Source organism: Triticum urartu, chromosome 3A (genome assembly GCF_056163025.1).
Source record: "Triticum urartu cultivar PI428250 chromosome 3A, HENAU_Tu73, whole genome shotgun sequence".
Taxonomy (NCBI): Eukaryota; Viridiplantae; Streptophyta; class Magnoliopsida; order Poales; family Poaceae; genus Triticum; species Triticum urartu.
This window is the reverse complement of record NC_141875.1, coordinates 252718098-252741001: the sequence shown is the minus strand read 5'-3', so window position 1 is coordinate 252741001 and position 22904 is coordinate 252718098.

Below are 22904 nucleotides of genomic sequence, written 5' to 3'. Positions count from 1 at the left end.
TTTGTCAAGAATCTTGATTAGATCACTGCCATGTGCTTTGTTGCTGTGTTGGAGTGCAGTAGCTTAGTTTCTTGTTGCATTCTAGATGGCATCGTGTTGTTAATAGCAGAATTGTGCCATTCTTGTTTTGCTTGCCATTTGCAAACCATGCATCCGATTCCGGTGATCTTTATATCGATTTCGACCGAAATCAACTCATCTTTCCATAGGCACGCTTGGTTTGCCAAGTGAGGCCTGGTTCAATCTTTTCCTTCCGGAGCATGCATACGCATTGCATATCACATTCCACATATCATGCCATGTTTTGCGTCATGTTGCTTGCGCATTGCACCGTGGTTGATTGTTGTCTCCTTTGCTTGTGTTCTTGCCTTGGGTAGAGCCGGGAGACGAGTACATGATCGAGGAACTCGTTGAGTACGCTTATGAGGGTCAAGCTTACGTCAACTCGGAGAACTTTGCAGGCAAGATGACCATACCCTCGAAGTCACTTCTATCTTTGCTTGCTAGTTGCTCGATCTTTTGCTATGCGGATACCTACCACTTGCTATATCATGCCTCCCATATTGCCATGTCAAACCTCTAACCCACCTTGTCCTAGCAAACCGTTGTTTGGCTATGTTACCGCTTTGCTCAGCCCCTCTTATAGCGTTGCTAGTTATAGGTGAAGATGGAGTTTGTTCCTTGTTGGAACATGATTATTGTTTTACTTTAATGCACCCATATACTTGGTAAAGGTTGGAAGGCTCGGCCTTATGACTGGTGTTTTGTTCCACTCTTGCCGCCCTAGTTTCTGTCATACCGGTGTTATGTTCCTTGATTTTGCGTTCCTTACGCGGTTGGGTTATAATGGGAACCCCTTGACAGTTCGCCTTGAATAAAACTCCTCCAGCAAGGCCCGACCTTGGTTTTACCATTTGCCACCTAAGCCTTTTTCCCTTGGGTTCCGCGGACTCAAGGGTCATCTTTATTTTAAACCCCCGGGCCAGTGCTCCTGTGAGTGTTGGTCCAAACTAGAGCCCCTTACAGCGCCACCTCGGGGAAACTTGAGGGTTGGTTTTAGTTGTACGGATTGCTTATCCGGTGCGCCCTGAGAACGAGATATGTGCAGCTCCTATGGGGATTTGTCGGCACATTAGGGTGGCTTTGCTGGTCTTATTTTACCATTGTCGAGATGTCTTGTAACCGGGATTCCGAGTCTGATCGGGTCATCCTGGGAGAAGGAATATCCTTCGTTGACCGTGAGAGCTTGTGATGGGCTAAGTTGGGACACCCTTGCAGGGTTTTGAACTTTCAAAAGCCGTGCCCGCGATTATGGGCAGATGGGAATTTGTTAATATCCGGTTGTAGAAAACTTGACACTTAACTTAATTAAAATGAATCAACAGCGTGTGTAGCCATGATGGTCTCTTTTCGGCGGAGTCCGGGAAGAGAACACGGTTTCGTGTTATGCTTGAACGTAAGTGGTTTTTTAGGATCACTTATTGATCTTTGTAGCTTCTCGACCGTGCTTTGCTTCTCTTCTCGCTCTCATTTGTGTTAGTTAGCCACCATATATGCTAGTGCTTGCTGCAGCTCCACCTCACTACCTTTTCCTACCCATAGCTTAAATAGTCTTGATCGCGAGGGTGTGAGATTGCTGAGTCCCCGTGACTCACAAATTACTTCCAAAACCATATGCACGTGCCGATGATGCCAGTACTAGGGATGCGACCGAACTCAAGTGGGAGTTCGACGAGGATTCATGACGTTACTATGTTTTGTTTCCAGACGATCAGTAGTGGATCCCAGTTGGGGCGATCGGGGATCTTATGCATTTGGGGTTGTCTTTATTTTGGTTCCGTAGTCGGACCTTGATTGTATTCTGGATGATGTAATGCTATATTTATGTATTGTGTGAAGTGGCGATTGTAAGCCAACTCTTTATCTCTTTCTTATTCAGTACATGGGATGTGTAAAGATTACCCCTCTTGCGACATGCCTACTATGTGACTATGCCTCTAAGTCGTGCTCCGACACGTGGGAGATATAGCCGCATCGTGGGTGTTACACAAGGCCAGGGGGTGAGGGCTGGAGAGTCAGTAGGAGCTCCTGAGTCGTGATGCTCAGGAGCCCCCCTTTAACGCGCAAGTGAATCACGTAAAAAAGGGGCGGCCGACGGGGCAACCTGTAGTTAAGCTCTGGAGATTCCTGCGGGTTAGTCTGAGAGGGGAATATAACTCATAATCATGTTTTGCTGTCTTGCTGCTGATCTTTCCGCAAGAACATGAAGGCACTGAGGATGCGCGGAGCGGGCCGCGAGCCAGAGCTCGATCTCTCAGGTTTGTCAGCATTGTAGGGACGGACCCGAGCACAAGCGCCGTGCCAGCATGTGTTGCCCCCGTTGCGGGATGAGCTGGAGGCTGGTCAGTAACGCGGTAAACCGCGAAGGGCAACAAGCAATCAGGTGATAACATAAATCATCTCATGGAAGGAGATAACGCTAGTTCTGATAGATGCAAGAACGATATATGCCGCCTGGACAGACCCACGCGGCCTGGGGATGATGCTGTTGGGTTTCGTAGTAATTTCAAAAAAATTTCTACGCTCATGCAAGATCATGGTGATGCATAGCAACGAGAGGGGAGAGTATGATCTACGTACCCTTGTAGATCGACAACGGAAGCGTTTGGTTGATGTAGTCGTACGTCTCCACGACCCGACCGATCAAGCACCGAAACTACGACACCTCCGAGTTCTAGCACACGTTCAGCTCGATGACGATCCCCGGACTCCGATCCAGCAAAGTGTCGGGGAAGAGTTCCGTCAGCACGACGGCGTGGTGACGATCTTGATGTACTACCGTCGCAGGGCTTCGCCTAAGCACCGCTACAATATTATCGAGGACTATGGTGGAAGGGGGCACCGCACACGGCTAAGAATATGATCACGCGGATCAACTTGTGTTCATGGGGTGCCCCTTGCCTCAGTATATAAAGGATGGAGGAGGAGGAGGCCGGCCAAGGCAATTGGTGCGGCCAGGATGTGGAGTCCTACTAGGACTCCAAGTCCTAGTAGGAGTCCACCAAGAGGGGAGGAAGGGAGAAGGAAGTAGAGGAGAAGGAAAGGTGGCCGGCCCCCTTTTCCCTAGTCCAATTTGGACCAGAGGGGAGGGGGGGCGCAGCAGCCCTTTGGCCCTTTCTTCTCTTCCCACTAAAGCCCATCAAGGCCCATTGCTTCTCCCGTAACTACCCGGTACTCCGAAAAATACCCGAATCACTCGGAACCTTTCCGATGTCCGAATATAGTCGTCCAATATATCAATCTTTACGTCTCGACCATTTCGAGACTCCTCGTCATGTCCCCGATCTCATCCGGGACTCCAAACTCCTTCGGTACATCAAAACTCATAAAGTCATAATATAACTGTCATTGAAACCTTAAGCGTGCGGACCCTACGGGTTCGAGAACAATGTAGACATGACCGAGACACGTCTCCAGTCAATAACCAATAGCGAAACCTGGATGCTCATATTGGCTCCCACATATTCTACGAAGATCTTTATCGGTCAGACCGCATAACAACATACGTTGTTCCCTTTGTCATCGGTATGTTACTTGCCCGAGATTCAATCGTCGGTATCCAATACCTAGTTCAATCTCGTTACCGGCAAGTCTCTTTACTCGTTCCGTAATACATCATCTCGCAACTAACTCATTAGTTGCAATGCTTGCAAGGCTTTATGTGATGTGCATTACCGAGAGGGCCCAGAGATACCTCTCCGACAATCGGAGTGACAAATCCTAATCTCGAAATACGCCAACCCAACATGTACCTTTGGAGACACTTGTAGAGCTCCTTTATAATCACCCAGTTACGTTGTGACGTTTGGTAGCACACAAAAAGTGTTCCTCCGGCAAACGGGAGTTGCGTAATCTCATAGTCATAGGAACATGTATAAGTCATGAAGAAAGCAATAGCAACATACTAAACGATCGGGTGCTAAGCTAATGGAATGGGTCATGTCAATCAGATCATTCAACTAATGATGTGATCCCGTTAATCAAATGACAACTCTTTGTCTATGGTTAGGAAATATAACCATCTTTGATTAACGAGCTAGTCAAGTAGAGGCATACTAGTGACACTCTGTTTTGTCTATGTATTCACACATGTATTATGTTTCCGGTTAATACAATTCTAGCATGAATAATAAACATTTATCATGAAATAAGGAAATAAATAATAACTTTATTATTGCCTCTAGGGCATATTTCCTTCAGTCTCCCACTTGCACTAGAGTCAATAATCTAGTTCACATCGCCATCTGATTTAATAGCAATAGTTCACATCACCATGTGTTTAACACCCATAGTCCACATCGATATGTGAGCAACACCCAAAGGGTTTACTAGAGTCAGTAATCTAGTTCACATCGCTATGTGATTAACACCCAAAGAGTACTAAGGTGTGATCATGTTTTGCTTGTGAGATAATTTTAGTCACCGGGTCTGTTATATTCAGATCCGTAAGTATTTTGCAAATATTTATGTCAACAATGCTCTATACGGAGCTACTCTAGCTAATTGCTCCCACTTTCAATATGTATCTAGATTGAGACTTAGATTCATCTAGATTAGTGTCAAAACTTGCATCAGCGTAACCCTTTACGACGAACCTTTTTTCACTTCCATAATCGAGAAACATATCCTTATTCCACTAAGGATAATTTTGACCGCTGTCCAGTGATCTACTCCTAGATCACTATTGTACTACCTTGCCAAAATCAGTGTAGGGTATACAATAGATATGGTACATAGCATGGCATACTTTATAGAACCTATGGCTGAGGCATAGGGAATGACTTTCATTCTCTTTCTATCTTCTGTCGTGGTCGGGTTTTGAGTCTTACTCAATTTCACACCTTGTAACACAGACAAGAACTCTTTCTTTGACTGTTCTATTTTGAACTACTTCAAAATCTTGTCAAGGTATGTACTCATTGAAATAAAACTTATCAAGCGTCTTGATCTATCTCTATAGATCTTGATGTTCAATATGTCAGCAGCTTCACCGAGGTCTTTCTTTGGAAAATTCCTTTCAAACACTCCTTTATGCTTTGCAGAATAATTCTACATTATTTCCGATCAACAATATGTCATTCACATATACTTATCAGAAATGTTGTAGTGCTCCCACTCACTTTCTTGTAAATACAGACTTCATCGCAAGTCTGTATAAAACTATATGTTTTGATCAACTTATCAAAGCGTATATTCCAACTCCGAGATGCTTCCACCAGTCCATAGATGGATAGCTGGAGCTTGCATATTTTGTTAGCACCTTTAGGATTGACAAAACCTTCTGGTTGTATCATATACAACTCTTCTTTAATAAATTGATTAAGGAATGTAGTTTTGTTTATCCATTTGCCAGATTTCATAAAATGCGGCAATTGCTAACATGATTTGGACAGACTTAAGCATAGATACGAGTGAGAAACTCTCATCATAGTCAACACCTTGAACTTGTCGAAAACCTTTTGCGACAATTCTAGCTTTGTAGATAGTAACACTACTATCAGCGTCCGTCTTCCTCTTGAAGATCCATTTGTTCTCAATTGCTTGCCGATCATCGGGCAAGTCAACCAAAGTCCATACTTTGTTCTCATACATGGATCCTATCTCAGATTTCATGGCCTCAAGCCATTTTGCGGAATCTGGGCTCACCATCGCTTCTTCATAGTTCGTAGGTTCGTCATGGTCAAGTAGCATGACCTCCAGAACAGGATTACCGTACCACTCTGGTGCGGATCTCACTCTGGTTTACCTACGAGATTCGGTAGTAACTTGATCTGAAGTTACATGATCATCATCATTAGCTTCCTCACTAATTGGTGTAGTAGTCACAGGAACAGATTTCTGTGATGAACTATTTTCCAATAAGGGAGAAGGTACAATTACCTTATCAAGTTCTACTTTCCTCCCACTCACTTCTTTCGAGAGAACCTCCTTCTCTAGAAAGGATCCATTCTTAGCAACGAATGTCTTGCCTTTGGATCTGTGATAGAAGGTGTACCCAACAGTAACCTTTTGGGTATCCTATGAAGACACACTTTTCCAATTTGGGTTTGCGCTTATCAGGATGAAACTTTTTCACATAAGCATTGCAACCCCAAACTTTAAGAAACGACAACTTTGGTTTCTTGCCAAACCACAGTTCATACGGTGTCGTCTCAACAGATTTAGATGGTGCCCTTTTAACGTGAATGCAGCTGTCTCTAATGCATAACCCCAAAACGATAGTGGTAGATTGGTAAGAGACATCATAGATTGCACTTATATCCAATAAAGTACGGTTATGACGTTCGGACACACCATTATGCTGTGGTGTTCCATGTGGCATGAGTTTGTGAAACTATTCCACATTGTTTTAATTGAAGACCAAACTCGTAACTCAAATATCTGTCTCCGCGATCAGATCGTAGAAACTTTATTTTCTTGTCACGATGATTTTCCACTTCACTCTGAAATTCTTTGAACTTTTCAAATGTTTCAGACTTATGTTTCATCAAGTAGATATACCCATATCTGCTCAAATCATCTATGAAGTTCAGAAAATAACGATACTTGCCGTGAGCCTTAACACTCATCGGACCGCATACATTAGTATGTATTATTTCCAATAAGTCAGTTGCTCGCTCCGGAGAACGGAGTCTTAGTCATCTTGCCCATGAGGCATGGTTCGCAAGCATCAAGTGATTCATAATCAAGTGATTCCAAAATCCCATTAGCATGGAGTTTCTTCATGCGCTTTACACGAATATGACCTAAACGGCAGTGCTAAAAATAAGTTGCACTATCATTATTAACTTTGCATCTTTTGGTTTCAATATGTGTATCACTACGATCGAGATCCAACGAACTATTTTCATTGGGTATGTAACCATATAAGGTTTTATTCATGTAAACAGAACAACAATTTATTCTCTTACTTAAATGAATAACCGTATTACAATAAACATGATCAAATCATATTCATGCTTAACGCAAACACCAAATAACACTTATTCAGGTTCAACCATAATCCCGAAAGTATAGGGAGTGTGCGATGATGATCATATCAATCTTGGAACCACTTCCAACACACATCGTCACTTCACCCTTAACTAGTCTCTGTTTATTCTGCAACTCCCGTTTCGAGTTACTAATCTTAGCAACCGAACTAGTATCAAATACTGAGGGGTTGCTATAAACACTAGTAAAGTACACATCAATAACATGTATATCAAATATACTTATGTTCACTTTGCCATCCTTCTTATCTGCCAATCACTTGGGGTAGTTCCGCTTCCAGTGACCAGTCCCTTTGCAGTAGAAACACTTAGTCTCAGGCTTAGGACCAGACTTGGGCTTCTTCACTTGAGCAGCAACTTGCTTGCTGTTCTTCTTGAAGTTCCCCTTCTTCCCTCTGCCCTTTTCTTGAAACTAGTGGTCTTGTCTACCATCAACACTTGATGTTTTTCTCAATTTCTACCTTCGTCAATTTCCGCATTACGAAGAGCTTGGGAATCGTTTCCGTTATCCCTTGCATATCATAGTTCATCATGAAGTTCTACTAACTTGGTGATGGTGACTAGAGAATTCTGTCAATCACTATCTTATCTGGAAGATTAACTCCCACTTGATTCAAGCGATTGTAGTACTCAGACAATATGAGCACATGCTCACTAGTTGAGCGATTCTCCTCCATCTTTTAGCTATAGAACTAGTTGGAGACTTCATATCTCTCAACTCGGGTATTTTCTTGAAATATTAACTTCAACTCCTGGAACATCTCATATGCTCCATGATGTTCAAAACGTCTTTGAAGTCCCGATTCTAAGCCATTAAGCATGGTGCAGTAAACTATCAAGTAGTCATCATATTGAGCTAGCCAAACGTTCATAACGTCTGCATCTGCTCCTGCAATAGGTCCATCACCTAGCGGTGCATCAAGGACATAATTCTTCTGTGCAGCAATGAGGATAAACCTCAAATCACGGATCCAATCCGCATCATTGCTACTAACATCTTTCAACACAATTTTCTCTAGGAACATATCATAATAAACATAGGGAAGCAACAACGCGAGCTATTGATCTATAACATAATTTGCAAAATACTACCAGGACTAAGTTCATGATAAATTGAAGTTCAATTTAATCATATTACTTAAGAACCCCAACTTAGATAGACATCCCTCTAATCCTCTAAGTGATCACGTGATCCAAATCAACTAAACCATGTCCGATCATCACGTGAGATGGAGTAGTTTCATTGGTGAACATCACTATGTTGATTATATCTACTATATGATTCACGCTCGACCTTTCGGTCTCCGTGTTCCGAGGCCATATCTGTATATGCTTGGCTCGTCAAGTATAACCTGAGTATTCCGCGTGTGCAACTGTTTTGCACCCGTTGTATTTGAACGTAGAGCCTATCACACCCGATCATCACGTGGTGTCTCAGCACGAAGAACTTTCGCAACGGTGCATACTCAGGGAGAACACTTCTTGATAATTAGTGAGAGATCATCTTATAATGCTACCGTCAATCAAAGCAAGATAAGATGCATAAAAGATAAACATCACATGCAATCAATATAAGTGATATGATATGGCCTTCATCATCTTGTGCTTGTGATCTCCATCCTCGAAGCACCGTCATGATCACCATCGTCACCGGCGCGACACCTTGATCTCCATCGTAGCATCGTTGTCGTCTCGCCGATCTCATGCTTCCACGACTATCGCTACCGCTTAGTGATAAAGTAAAGCATTACAGCGCGATTGCATTGCATACAATAAAGCGACAACCATATGGCTCCTGCCAGTTGCCGATAACTCGGTTACAAAACATGATCATCTCATACAATAAAATTTAGCATCATGTCTTGACCATATCACATCACAACATGCCCTGCAAAAACAAGTTAGACGTCCTCTACTTTGTTGTTGCAAGTTTTACGTGGCTGCTACGGGCTTAAGTAAGAACCAACCTTACCTACGCATCAAAACCACAACGATAGTTTGTCAAGTTGGTGCTGTTTTAACCTTCGCAAGGACCGGGCGTAGCCACACTCTGTTCAACTAAAGTTGGAGAAACTGTCACCCGCAAGCCACCTATGTGCAAAGCACGTCGGGAGAACCGGTCTCGCGTAAGCGTACGCGTAATGTCGGTCCAGGCCGCTTCGTCCAACAATACCGCCGAACCAAAGTATGACATGCTGGTAAGCAGTATGACTTATATCGCCCACAACTCACTTGTGTTCTACTCGTGCGTATAACATCAACATATAAAACCTAGGCTCTGATACCACTGTTGGGTTTCGTAGTAATTTCAAAAAAATTCCTACGCTCACGCAAGATCATGGTGATGCATAGCAACGAGAGGGGAGAGTATGATCTACGTACCCTTGTAGATCGACAACAGAAGTGTTTGGTTGATGTAGTCGTACGTCTCCACGGCCCGACCGATCAATCACCGAAACTACGACACCTCCGAATTCTAGCACACGTTCAGCTCGATGACGATCCTCGGACTCCGATCCAGCAAAGTGTCGGGGAAGAGTTCCGTCAGCACGACGGCGTGGTGACGATCTTGATGTACTACCGTCGCAGGGCTTCGCCTAAGCACCGCTACAATATTATCGAGGACTATGGTGGAAGGGGGCACCGCACACGGCTAAGAATATGATCACGTGGATCAACTTGTGTTCATGGGGTGCCCCTTGCCTCAGTATATAAAGGATGGAGGAGGAGGAGGCCGGCCAAGGCAATTGGTGCGGCCAGGATGTGGAGTCCTACTAGGACTCCAAGTCCTAGTAGGAGTCCACCAAGAGGGGAGGAAGGGAGAAGGAAGTAGAGGAGAAGGAAAGGTGGCCGGCCCCCTTTTCCCTAGTCCAATTCAGACCAGAGGGGAGGGGGGGCGCAGCAGCCCTTTGGCCCTTTCTTCTCTTCCCACTAAAGCCCATCAAGGCCCATTGCTTCTCCCGTAACTACCCGGTACTCCGAAAAATACCCGAATCACTCGGAACCTTTCCGATGTCCGAATATAGTCGTCCAATATATCGATCTCTACGTCTCGACCATTTCGAGACTCCTCGTCATGTCCCCGATCTCATCCGGGACTCCGAACTCCTTCGGTACATCAAAACTCATAAACTCATAATATAACTGTCATTGAAACCTTAAGCGTGCGGACCCTACGGGTTCGAGAACAATGTAGACATGACCGAGACACGTCTCCAGTCAATAACCAATAGTGGAACCTGGATGCTCATATTGGCTCCCACATATTCTACGAAGATCTTTATCGGTCAAACCGCATAACAAGATACGTTGTTCCCTTTGTCATCGGTATGTTACTTGCCCGAGATTCGATCGTCGGTATCTCAATACCTAGTTCAATCTCGTTACCGGCAAGTCTCTTTACTCGTTCCGTAATACATCATCTCACAACTAACTCATTAGTTGCAATGCTTGCAAGGCTTTATGTGATGTGCATTACCGAGAGGGCCCAGAGATACCTCTCCGACAATCGGAGTGACAAATCCTAATCTCGAAATACGCCAACCCAACATGTACCTTTGGAGACACCTGTAGAGCTCCTTTATAATCACCCAGTTACGTTGTGACATCTGGTAGCACACAAAGTGTTCCTCCGGCAAACGGGAGTTGCGTAATCTCATAGTCATAGGAACATGTATAAGTCATGAAGAAAGCAATAGCAACATACTAAACGATCGGGTGCTAAGCTAATGGAATGGGTCATGTCAATCAGATCATTCAACTAATGATGTGATCTCGTTAATCAAATGACAAATCTTTGTCCATGGTTAGGAAACATAACCATGTTTGATTAACGAGCTAGTCAAGTAGAGGCATACTAGTGACACTCTGTTTTGTCTATGTATTCACACATGTATTATGTTTCCGGTTAATACAATTCTAGCATGAATAATAAACATTTATCATGAAATAAGGAAATAAATAATAACTTTATTATTGCCTCTAGGGCATATTTCCTTCAGATGCAGCCCGAGGGGCGCCCCCAACAAAGCAAATTAAAGATGCAAAGGATATATGTCACAGGAACATGCCCATGCGACCTGGCGATAATGCTGCCCGTGGGGTGCCCCCAACTGAATAAACTAGAAAATGTCACCTGGCTCCATCACTGAAGAGATGTTGGAGTAGCTGAAGATGCGTGCCAAAGAAGTCGCTCCTCACGAGCCGCCTGGGTCCTGAACCTCGGGAGGCTCTGGAGGCTCATGAAGAACCGTCTCCATCTCCACCAGGACCGAGTGGTGCCTGTCCTCCTGAGCCACCACGATGCTCCGCAGGCGTCGCTGGAAGGTAACAGCCACGCTCGGCAGGCCAAAAGGCATGCAAACATAGCTGTGAGGGGGGCCCTCACCAACGTGCGATGGCCAGAAGCACTCCTGGGATGCGGCCTTGTTGAGCCCTGGAATGTTGACGCAGACGTGCAGCTCATTGTCCTCGCCAGGACAAGGAGCTGCGCCAGGTGGTAGGCGGCGGTCGCCGCGGATGGCTCTCACCTCTTGAAGCTCCTCGGTCGCCTTGGTGATGAACTCCTGAGCACCTGGCACTTCATGCCTTGTGCCCTCATGAGGGAAGCATGCGATGATGCATGCCTCCATGTGGTGCTCGAGCGCCTCCCTCGCAACATTGGCTAAGTCAGAGGCCCTCCAGAAGAGAGCCCCCGAGACCAGCCTGAGGAGGGCGCCAGGCGCGCCTTCCTATGCATGAGAGGGAGGCACCCCGTCCGTGGGTGCAGGTCTAGCGGTGGCATCGCTGGAGACACTGCTCTCCTGAGGCTCTTGGCGGAGCAGCTTCTTCTTCTTCTTCTCAGGGACATCCTCAGGAGGGTAGATGGCGCCTTCGTTGTCGGGGTCTTCAACCGTTGAGGCCTGGTAGGAACGCTCGAGGGAGCACACCGCGTCCTTCTCCTCGCAGGCGATCGTGATGATGTCGCGGTTCCCTGGCATCTTGAGGACATTGTAGCCATGATGGGGCACCGCCATGAACTTGGCTAGGGCTGGATACCCAAGGATGGCATTGTACGGAAGGCGGATGTGTGCGACGTCGAAGCCGATGAGCTCGGTGCGGTAGTTGTCGCATTGGCCGAAGGTGACAGGGAGGCGGATCTGCCCTATCGGGGTGGTGGAGCCGTCGGTTACCCCCGAGAAAGGCTTGGTGGGCTGCAGCTGATTATATGGCACCTGGAGGCGGTCGAACATCTTGATGGAGAGGACATTGAGCCCCGCACCGCCGTCGATGAGGGTCTTGGTGATGAGGACATTGCTGATGACGGGCGAGCAAAGCATCGGAGGGCGCCGGCAGTTGCCGCACACTTGAGTTGGTCGGACGAGCTGAAGGTGATGGTGCACTTGGACCACCTGAGCGGACGTGTGGTCTCAAGGCTGGGGAGGGCCGCGTTCACCTCGCGAGCGAACTTCTTGAAGATGCGATGAGAGGCTGGGGCATGAGTGCCGCCCAAGATGCAGGCGATGGCGCGTGGCTCCTGGAAGCCCCTAGCCCCTTGTCCTGGTGGTGGTCGTCGTTCCTTCTTGGTGGCAGTGGCAGTGGAGGGAGGCCGGCGTTGCCCTGAGGACGGTCCTCACGGGGCTGATCTCTCCAGGCGCCCTCACGAGGTTGGCCCTGCCAGCGGTCCTCACGAGGCTGATCTCGCCACTCATGGTGGGGGCCGCGGTCGTCCCAGCGTCCTCCACTTCGACCTCCTCCGCGGTCGTAGCCTCGATCGTTGCGCTTGGGGCATCGACCGAGGCGCCCGTCACGGATGGCCCTTGTTAGAAGGGATAGAGGGAGATTGGTGGAATCATTGTTCATTGCATTGCTTGAGCCTCGTGGGCATATATATAGGAGTACATGATCATCTTGGAGTACAAGGCAAGGTAGAATAATATCCTAAGCTATCCTAGCTTTCCTAATAATCACAATACTCAACATCCCCCCCACAGTCACAACGGTAGTGACGCAGATGGTGAGACTGGAGATGAATCCGAAGGGAAGCCGATGGACAACCCCCACAGTCGTAATGGTCGATGCATCGCAGAGTCGTGGCTGGAGTGGAAACCGATGAGGTTGCTCAAGCAAGACGGTAGCCCTTTGTGTCGTTTGTCGAGGTAGTCGAGAGTGTAGGTGGTGTAGCCGTAGTCGAGGTAGCTGTGCGATGAACGCCGTGGTCGGTGTCAAGTCGAGGGTCGCTGGTGTCGAGGTAGTCGCCGTGGAGCCGCGGAAGAAGAGCAGCGGCGGCGGCGACCTAAGGAGGCGGCGGCGACTACAGAAGGAGCGCGGCGGCGGTGCTCGAAGTAGGCGCAAATGAACTCGACAGCGTGACGAAGACCGGCGTGGATGGTGACAGTCTCGCGCCAAGGGAGGTGGAGCAGCACATATCAGGTGGAAGTCAACACACGTGGACGGCGGCGGACCGCGTGCCACAGCGTTACGACCCAAAGGGGCGACGAAATGGTGGCGGGCTGGTCGGGGCGATGTCGGGGAAGACCTCAGGGCAGCTGCAGGGATCGTGTGCCACGCTCGCTACGGCCCAACGGGGCGACGTAGCGGCAGCGCGAGGGTCGGTGCAGCCTCAGTGATGGCCTGGAGCGGACGACTTCGGTGCGGCGGTTGACCGCGGGCCGCGATACTACGGCCCGAAGGGGCGACACAGCGGCAGCGCGCGATGTGGTGCAACCACGGGAACAGCCTCGGGGCGGCTGCGGGGACCATGTGCCGCGACGCTACGGCCTAAAGGGGTGACGCAGCGGCAGCGCGGATCGGTGCAGCCACGGGGAGAACCATGTGGCGGCGGCGCTGCGACCCGATGGGGCGACGCAGTGGCAACCCATTGCTCAGTCGGTGGAGGGACGCGCTGAACTCGGGGACAGGGCGGTGACAGCCGGCGTAGGTCGACGAGTGGGCCCACGCGCGGATGATGATGACCCACAAGTGTAGGGGATCTATCGTAGCCTTTTCGATAAGTAAGAGTGTCGCACCCAACGAGGAGCAGAAGGAAATGATAAGCGGTTTTCAGCAAGGTATTTTCTGCAAGCACTGAAATTATCGGTAACAGATAGTTTTGTGATAAGGTAATTGGTGACGAGTAACAAGTAATAAAAGTAAATAAGGTGCAACAAGATGGCCCAATCCTTTTTGTATCAAAGGACAAGCCTGGACAAACTCTTATATAAAGGAAAGCGCTCCCGAGGACACATGGGAATTATCGTCAAGCTAGTTTTCATCACGTTCATATGATTCGCGTTCGGTACTTTGATAATTTGATATGTGGGTGTACCGGTGCTTGGGTACTGTCCTTCCTTGGAAAAGCATCCCACTTATGATTAACCCCTATTGCAAGCATCCGCAACTACAACATAAGTATTAAGGTAAACCTAACCATAACATGAAACATATGGATCCAAATCAGCCCCTTACAAAGCAAAGCATAAACTAGGGTTTACACTTCTGTCACTCTAGCAACCCATCATCTACTTATTACTTCCCAATGCCTTCCTCTAGGACCAAACAATGGTGAAGTTTCATGTAGTCGACGTTCACATGACACCACTAGAGGAAAGACAACATACATCTCATCAAAATATCGAACGAATACCAAATTCACATGACTACTTATAGCAAGACTTCTCCCATGTCCTCAGGAACAAACGTAACTACTCAAAAATCATATTCATGTTCATAATCAGAGGGGTATTAATATGCATAATGGATCTGAACATATGATCTTCCACCAAGTAAACCAACTAGCATCAACTACAAGGAGTAATCAACACTATTAGGAACCCACAGGTACCAATCTGAGTTTTGGGTACAAAGATTGGATACAAGAGATGAACTAGGGTTTGAGATGAGATGGTGCTGGTGAAGATGTTGATGGAGATTGACCCCCTCCCAATGAGAGGGTCGTTGGTGATGACGATGGTGATGATTTCCCCCTCCCAGAAGGAAGTTTCCCCGACAGAACAGCTCCGCCGGAGCCCTACATTGGTTCCGCCAAGGTTCCGCCTCGTGGCGGCGGAGTTTCGTCCCGTGAGCTTTCTTATGATTTTTTTTCTTGACGAAAGACTCCATATAGCCAAAGATGGGCATCAGAGGGCCACCAGGGGTCCCACGAGGCAGGGGAGCACGCCCAGGGGGTAGGGCGCGCCCCCACCCTCGTGGACGATGGGTGGCCCCCTCTGGTACTTCTTTCGCCCAATATTTTTTATATATTCTGAAAATAATTCCCGTGGAGTTTCAGGACCTTTGGAGATGTGCAGAATAGGTCTCTAATATTTTCTCCTTTTCCAGCCCAGAATTCCAGCTGCCGACATTCCCCCTCTTCATGTAAACCTTGTAAAATAAGAGAGAAAAGGCATAAGTATTGTGACATAATGTGTAATAAAAGCCCATAATGCAATAAATATCGATATAAAAGCATGATGCAAAATGGACGTATCAACTCCCCCAAGCTTAGACCTCGCTTGTCCTCAAGCGAAAGCCGGAATCGAAAAATATGTCCACATGTTTAGAGATAGAGGTGTCGATAAAATAAAATATGGACATGAGGGCATCATGATCATTCTTAGAACATCAACATATATATACATATACATATATATATTGTCATATGATCTCTTATGCTAAAGTAACAATTCATTCACATACTCAAGTATGAATCAGAAACTTCATTGAAAACTAACAAACTATAATTTCAGTCATTGAAGCAATTGCAATTTATCATAACATAGGAAAGAGTCAATATAAGAGCTTCTCAGCAAGTCCACATACTCAACCATCATTTAGTCTTTCACAATTCCTAATACTCACATGATATTTATGGTTATGAAGTTTTAATCGGACACAGAGAAAGATAGGGGCTTATAGTTTTTGCCTCCCAACTTTTTACCTCAAGTGTAATGTCAACAATAATAGTTCATGAAAACTCACATCCAATTAGCTATATATACCTGGATCTTTCCAACACATTGTGCTTGCCAAAGGATAAAATGTAAAAAGGAAAGGTGAAGATCACCGTGACTCTTGCATGAAGTATAAGACAAGAATAAAAGATAGGCCCTTCACAGAGGGAAGCATAGGTTGTCATGTGCTTTTATGGTTGGATGCACAAAATCTTAATGCGAAAGAACGTCACTTTATATTGCCACTTGTGATATGGACCTTTATTATGCAGTCCATCACTTTTATTTCTTCCACATCACAAGATCGTATAAAGCTTATTTTCTCCGCACTAATAAATCATACATATTTAGAGCGCAAATTTTTATTGCTTGCAATGGTGACAACTTACTTGAAGGATCTTACTCAATCCATAGGTAGATATGGTGGACTCTCATGGCAAAACTAGGTTTTAGGATATTTGGAAGCACAAGTAGTATCTCTACTCGGTGCAAAGAAATTGGCTAGCAAGAGAGGGAAAGGCAAGCTCAACATGTTGGATGATCCATGACAATATAATTTATCTCATATGCAAGAAAACATAACCCATTACGTTGTCTTCCTTGTCCAACATCAACTCTTTAGCATGTCATATTTTAATGAGTGCTCACAATCATAAAATATGTCCAAGATAGTATATTTATATGTGAAAACCTCTCTTTCTTTATTACTTCCTATTAATTGCAACAATGACCAAAAGTATGTTTGTCAACTCTCAACAATTTTTATCCATCATACTCTTTATATGTGAAGTCATTACTCTCCATAAGATCCATATGATCTCTTTATTTCTTTTTTATTTCTTCTATTCCCTCAAGATCATAGCAAAATAATCAAGCCCTTGACTCAACACTAATCTTTATTATATATAGCTCATGGACTCGATTACATAGAAGGATCATAGAGCAAAACTAAAAACTAGATTATACTAAAACTTTATTCTACTAGATCAAGATATTACCAAAAGGATCAAACTAAGAAAAAGGTAAAGATAAAAGTGATGGTGATACGACATCAGGGCACTCCCCCAAGCTTGGCAGTTGCCAAGGGGAGTGCCCATACCCATGTGTTTATGTTTCCTTCCTCGGAGGTGGTGCTGATGGAGGTGTTGATGATGTAGGCTTGTCATCCATCTTCCAAGGCATAGGCTCACCATCATAGAAGGATGATCGTGTCTCCGAGATCCTCAAATCTGCAGCCAAACTCATCCTCTTGAATCTATATTCATACTCACAGTTTTGTTTTGCAGGTGATAGATCTGGGCTTGGAGGCGCTCGATTTTCTCGTGAAGCTTGAAGATGGCCTCCCCAATGTTCTTGTCATCCAGCTTGTGGTTGTTGGTGAACTCCATGATCATTATATGATTGGAGTCGAGTCCACGTTTCACCATCTCCTGGCACTTGAAAACTTGTTGCTCCAATGCCTTGAGCCTTGTCTCCATGCTTCCGGTCCTCCTTGGTCCCTCAACACCACGGATGTGCAGCAACCCGTCACGCATCTCAATGGTTTGAGGGTGTTGCAGCACCTCCGCGAGGTAGGGGTTGATGACCTTCTCGAAGAACTTGTCCTTGGGGGCACTTGAAGATGCCATGGTGATCAAGATTTGTCAGAAAAACACCTCAAAACAAAGGTAGAAGATATTTGCGTGATACGGTGGTCAAAACCTTCGGGAGATTATATAATGAGTTTTTACCGAACAAAAGAAGTATCGTGCAAGAAAACGGAGTCCATTGAGCACATGAGGTGCCCACGAGGCAGGGGGCGCACCCAGGGCGGTAGGGCGCGCCCTCCACCCTCGTGGATGCCTTGTGTCCTTCCCGGACTACTTCTTATTTTCCTATTTTCTTAAATATTCCAAAACGGAGAAAAATTGCCATTAGAACTATTTTGGAGTCGGTTTACTTACCGTACCACGTACCTATTCCTTTTCGAAGTCTGAAATGTTCTGGAAAGTGTCCCTTATGTATTTCTCCGGGGTTACGGTTTCAATAACATTAGTTTCAACATTTATGGGATTACCTGAGATATAATGTTTGATTCTTTGACCGTTCACCACCCTCGGATTTGTGCCTTCGAAGTTGTTGATTTTTATGGCATCGGAATGATAGACCTCCTCGATGATGTAAGGACCTTCCCATTTAGAGAGGAGTTTGCCTGCAAAAAATCTTAAACGCGAGTTGTATAGCAATACATAATCACCTACATTGAACTCATGATTTTGTATCCTTTTATCATGCCATCTTTTAATGTTTTCTTTAAATAGTTTGGCATTCTCATAAGCCTGGGCTCCCCATTCATCAAGTGAGCTAACGTCAAAACGCCTCTTCTCACCGGCAAGTTTGAAATCATAATTGAGCTCTTTAATGGCCCAATATGCCTTATGTTCTAGTTCAAGAGGTAAGTGACATGCCTTTCCATAAACCATTTTATACAGAGACATACCCATAGGATTTTTATATGCAGTTCTATAAGCCCATAATGCATCATCAAGTTTCTTGGACCAATTCTTTCTAGATCTATTAACAGTCTTTTACAAAATTAATTTAAGCTCCCTATTGCTCAATTCTACTTGACCACTAGACTGTGGATTATATGGAGATGCAATTCTATGATTAACATCATACTTAGCAAGCATCTTACGAAAAGCACCATGAATAAAATGTGAACCACCATCAGTCATTAGATATCTAGGGACTCCAAACCTTGGAAAAATAACTTCTTTAAGCATCTTAATAGAGGTGTTATGATCAACACTACTAGTTGGAATAGCTTCTACCCACTTAGTAACGTAATCAACAACAACTAAAATATGTGTATACCCATTAGAGGAAGGAAACGGCCCCATATAATCAAATCCCCAAACATCAAATGGTTCAATAACAAGTGAATAATTCATAGGCATTTCTTGACGTCTACTAATATTACCAATTATTTGACATTCATCACAAGACAAAACAAACTTACGGGCATTCTTGAAGAGAGTAGGCCAATAAAAACTGGATTGCAATGCCTTATGTGCAGTTCTGTCTCCAGCATGGTGTCCTCCATAAGCCTCGGAGTGGCACTTGCGTAGGATTTGTTCCTGTTCATGCTCAGGTACACAACGTCTAATAACACCATCTACCCCTTCTTTATAAAAGGTGTGGGTCATCCCAAAATTAAAGTCTTAAATCATAGAAAAACTTTTTCTTTTGCTGGTATGTGAAACTAGGTGGTATAAATTTAGCAACAATATAATTAGCATAATCAGCATACCATGGAGCAGTACGAGAAGCATTTATGACAGCTAGTTGTTCATCAGGAAAGCTATCATCAATAGGTAGTGGGTCATCAAGAACATTCTCTAGCCTAGACAAGTTGTCTACAATGAGGTTCTCAGCTCCCTTTCTATCAATAATATGCAAAGCAAATTCTTGTAGCAAGAGAACCCATCTAATAAATCTAGGTATAGCATCTTTCTTTTCCATAAGATATTTAATAGCAGCATGATCAGTGTGAACAGTTACTTTAGAATCAACAATATAAGGTCTGAACTTATCACAAGCAAATACAAATGCTAAAAATTCTTTTTCAGTAGTAGCATAATTTCTTTGAGCACTATCTAGAGTTTTACTAGCATATTGGATAACATTTAATTTCTTATCAACTCTTTGTCCTAGAATAGCCCCTACAGCATAATCACTAGCATCACACATGATTTCAAATGGTAAATTCCAATCAGGGGGCTGAACAATAGGTGCAGAAATCAAAGCTTTCTTAAGTATTTCAAATGCTTCTACACAATCATCATCAAAGACAAAAGGAACATCTTTTTGTAAGAGGTTAGTCAGAGGTCGAGAGATTTTAGAGAAGTCCTTAATGAACCTCCTATAAGAACCGGCATGACTAAGGAAGCTTATTATACATTTAATGTCCTTGGGACACAGCATATTTTCAATAGCATCAACCTTAGCTTTATCAACTTCAATACCTCTTTTAGAAATTTTATGCCCCAAGACAATACCTTCATTAACCATAAAGTGGCACTTCTCCCAATTCAATACAAGATTAGTTTCTTCACATCTTTGCAAAAGTCGATCAAGGTTGCTTAGGCAATCATCAAAAGAAGTTTCGTAAACGGAGAAATCATCCATGAAAACCTCAACAATCTTTTCAGAAAAGTCAGAGAATATAGCAGTCATACATCTTTGAAAGGTAGCAGGTGCATTACATAAACCAAAAGGCATACGTCTATAAGCAAAGGTACCAAAATGGTAAGTGAAAGTTGTCTTTTTCTTGATCCTCTTTTGACACAGGTATTTGAGAGAAACCAGAATAACCATCTAGAAAGCAAAATAGTGTATGTTTGGATAATCTTTCTAACATTTGATCAATACAAGGTAAAGAGTAATGATCCTTTTTAGTAGCTTTATTTAATTTGTGGAAATCAATTACCATTCTGTAACCTGTAACAATTCTTTGTGGGATCAGTTCATCTTTATCATTAGGAACAAGAGTAATACCTCCTTTCTTAGGGACACAATGGATAGGACTCACCCACTGACTATCAGCAACGGGATAAATTATACCTGCCTCTAGAAGCTTTAGTATTTCTTTTCTTACCACTTCTTTCATCTTAGGATATAACCGTCGTTGGTGATCAACAACCGGTTTCGCGTCTTTCTCCAATTTTATTTGTGCTGGAAGAGAGTGGGACTAATGCCCTTAAGATCATCCTGAGTATATCCAATAGCCGGGCTATATCCCGACGTAGTTCATATGAGTCTTGTCTGCTGTATTTGTCCCGGCTGTATTTACTCTTGGTGTATCCGACGCGACGATTATTGTCCCGTGTGAGCGCACGTGTTCGCGTCCCGTATATTGACCTTGCGATTTTTGCCTTGCTGTCCAAGATGTCTCGCAGGTCCTCTGTGTTGCCCCAGGCCTTAGTATCTTTGACTGAGTGGCAACGGGGTGCAGACTGAACTTTAGGCTGAAACGCCTCTTTGGCTCGGCCGTGTAGTGGCCGGTCAGCTGCATCGTATACTGGTGAATGAGGCTTCAACGCTTCCTCCTCAAGGTGAGGTAGCAACCTGCGTTTGGAGTAACTCTTGGACGGGCGCTCGAATTCATGCTCCTGGGCCGCAAGGACTTCGGTCCATCTGTCTGCTAGCAAGTCTTGATCAGCTTGAAGCTGTTGCTGTTTCTTCTTTAGGCTACTTGCCGTGGCCATAAGCCGGTGCTTGAAGCGCTCTTGCTCGACGGGGTCCTCAGGTACGATAAACTCGTCGTCGCCGAGGCCCGCCTCGTCTTCGGAGAGAGGTATGTAATTGTCCTCCTCCAGTTCTCCATCTACTGCCCGCTCTGGGGGGCTAGCTTGTTTGTCCTCTAGCTCTGCACCGTGCTGGAGGGGATTGTTGTTGTCTTCAGCGCTATCCAGAGTGTTATTATCTCCTATGCCAGTATCACTGCTCTTGCTGTGGCAGGACTTAGAGCGACGCCGCTGACGTCGGCGCTTGGGTTGCTTTTTGGAGGGGTCATCCTCCGTGTTCTCGTCGCCATTGGATTCTTTGGGGATGTCCACCATATATATATATATCATATGAGGAGGTGGCGGTCTAGTGCCCTGAGGGTGGTGGATCCTATTCGTCTCCGGCTTCGTCGTCCATACCGTCGAAGTCTTCGGAGCTGAAGTCGAGCATGTCGGTTAAGTCGTCGATAATGGCTACTAAGTGGGTGGTGGGTGGGCACCGAATTTCCTCATCGCCCGTATCCCATTCTAGCCGGACATAGTTCGACCAAGGTTCTCCTAACAGGGAGAGAGACCTTAATGAATTTAACACATCCCCGAAGGGTGAGTGCTGAAAGATGTCCCCGGAGGTGAACTCCATGATCGGCGCCCAGTCGGACTCGACGGGCACGGATATGAGCGGCTCAGAGTCCGTGGCCGTGGATGAATCCAGTGGTTTGGCGACACGGCTCTCGTAAGGGGTAAAGTCAGCATCCGGCTCTATCGCCACTGAGAGTGCGGCCTCCATGGCGGGGTCCATCCCTCCGCTCTCGGATGGCGCGACTTGCTCCGGATTGATGGACAGAGTAGCTGCGGACGCGATCTCCCGAATACTGTCCGACGGCAGAGTTACGTCATGCTCGTCAAGACTGTATGGCGCGTCCGACATGGGCTCGAATCCGTCGAAGATCAAGTCTCCGCGGATGTCGGCCCTGTAGTTCAAGTTTCCAAACCTAACCTGATGGCCAAGGGCGTAGCTCTCAATCTGCTCCAGATGGCTAAGCGAATTGGCCCGCAGTGCAAAGCCGCCGAATATGAAGATCTGTCCGGGGAGGAAAGCCTCACCCTAGACCGCATCGCTAGCGATGATCGAAGGAGCCATCAAGCCTTATGGTGGCGACACAGTGGAACTCTCAATGAAAGCACCAATGTCGGTGTCAAAACCGGCGGATCTCGGGTAGGGGGTCCCGAACTGTGCGTCTAAGGCGGATGGTAACAGGAGGCAGGGGACACGATGTTTTACCCAGGTTGGGGCCCTCTTGATAGAGGTAAAACCCTACGTCATGCTTGATTGTTCTTGATGATATGAGTATTACAAGAGTAGATCTACCACGAGATCAGAGAGGCTAAACCCTAGAAGCTAGCCTATGGTATGATTGTATGTTGTCCTACGGACTAAAACCCTCCGGTTTATATAGACACCGGAGGGGGCTAGGGTTACATAAGGTCGATTACAAAAGAGGAGGTATACATATCCGTATTGCCTAGCTTGCCTTCCACGCCAAGTAAAGTCCCATCCGGACACGAGATGAAGTCTTCAACCTTGTATCTTCATGGTCCAACAGTCCGGCCAAAGGATATAGTCCGGCTGTCTGGAGACCCCCCAATCCAGGACT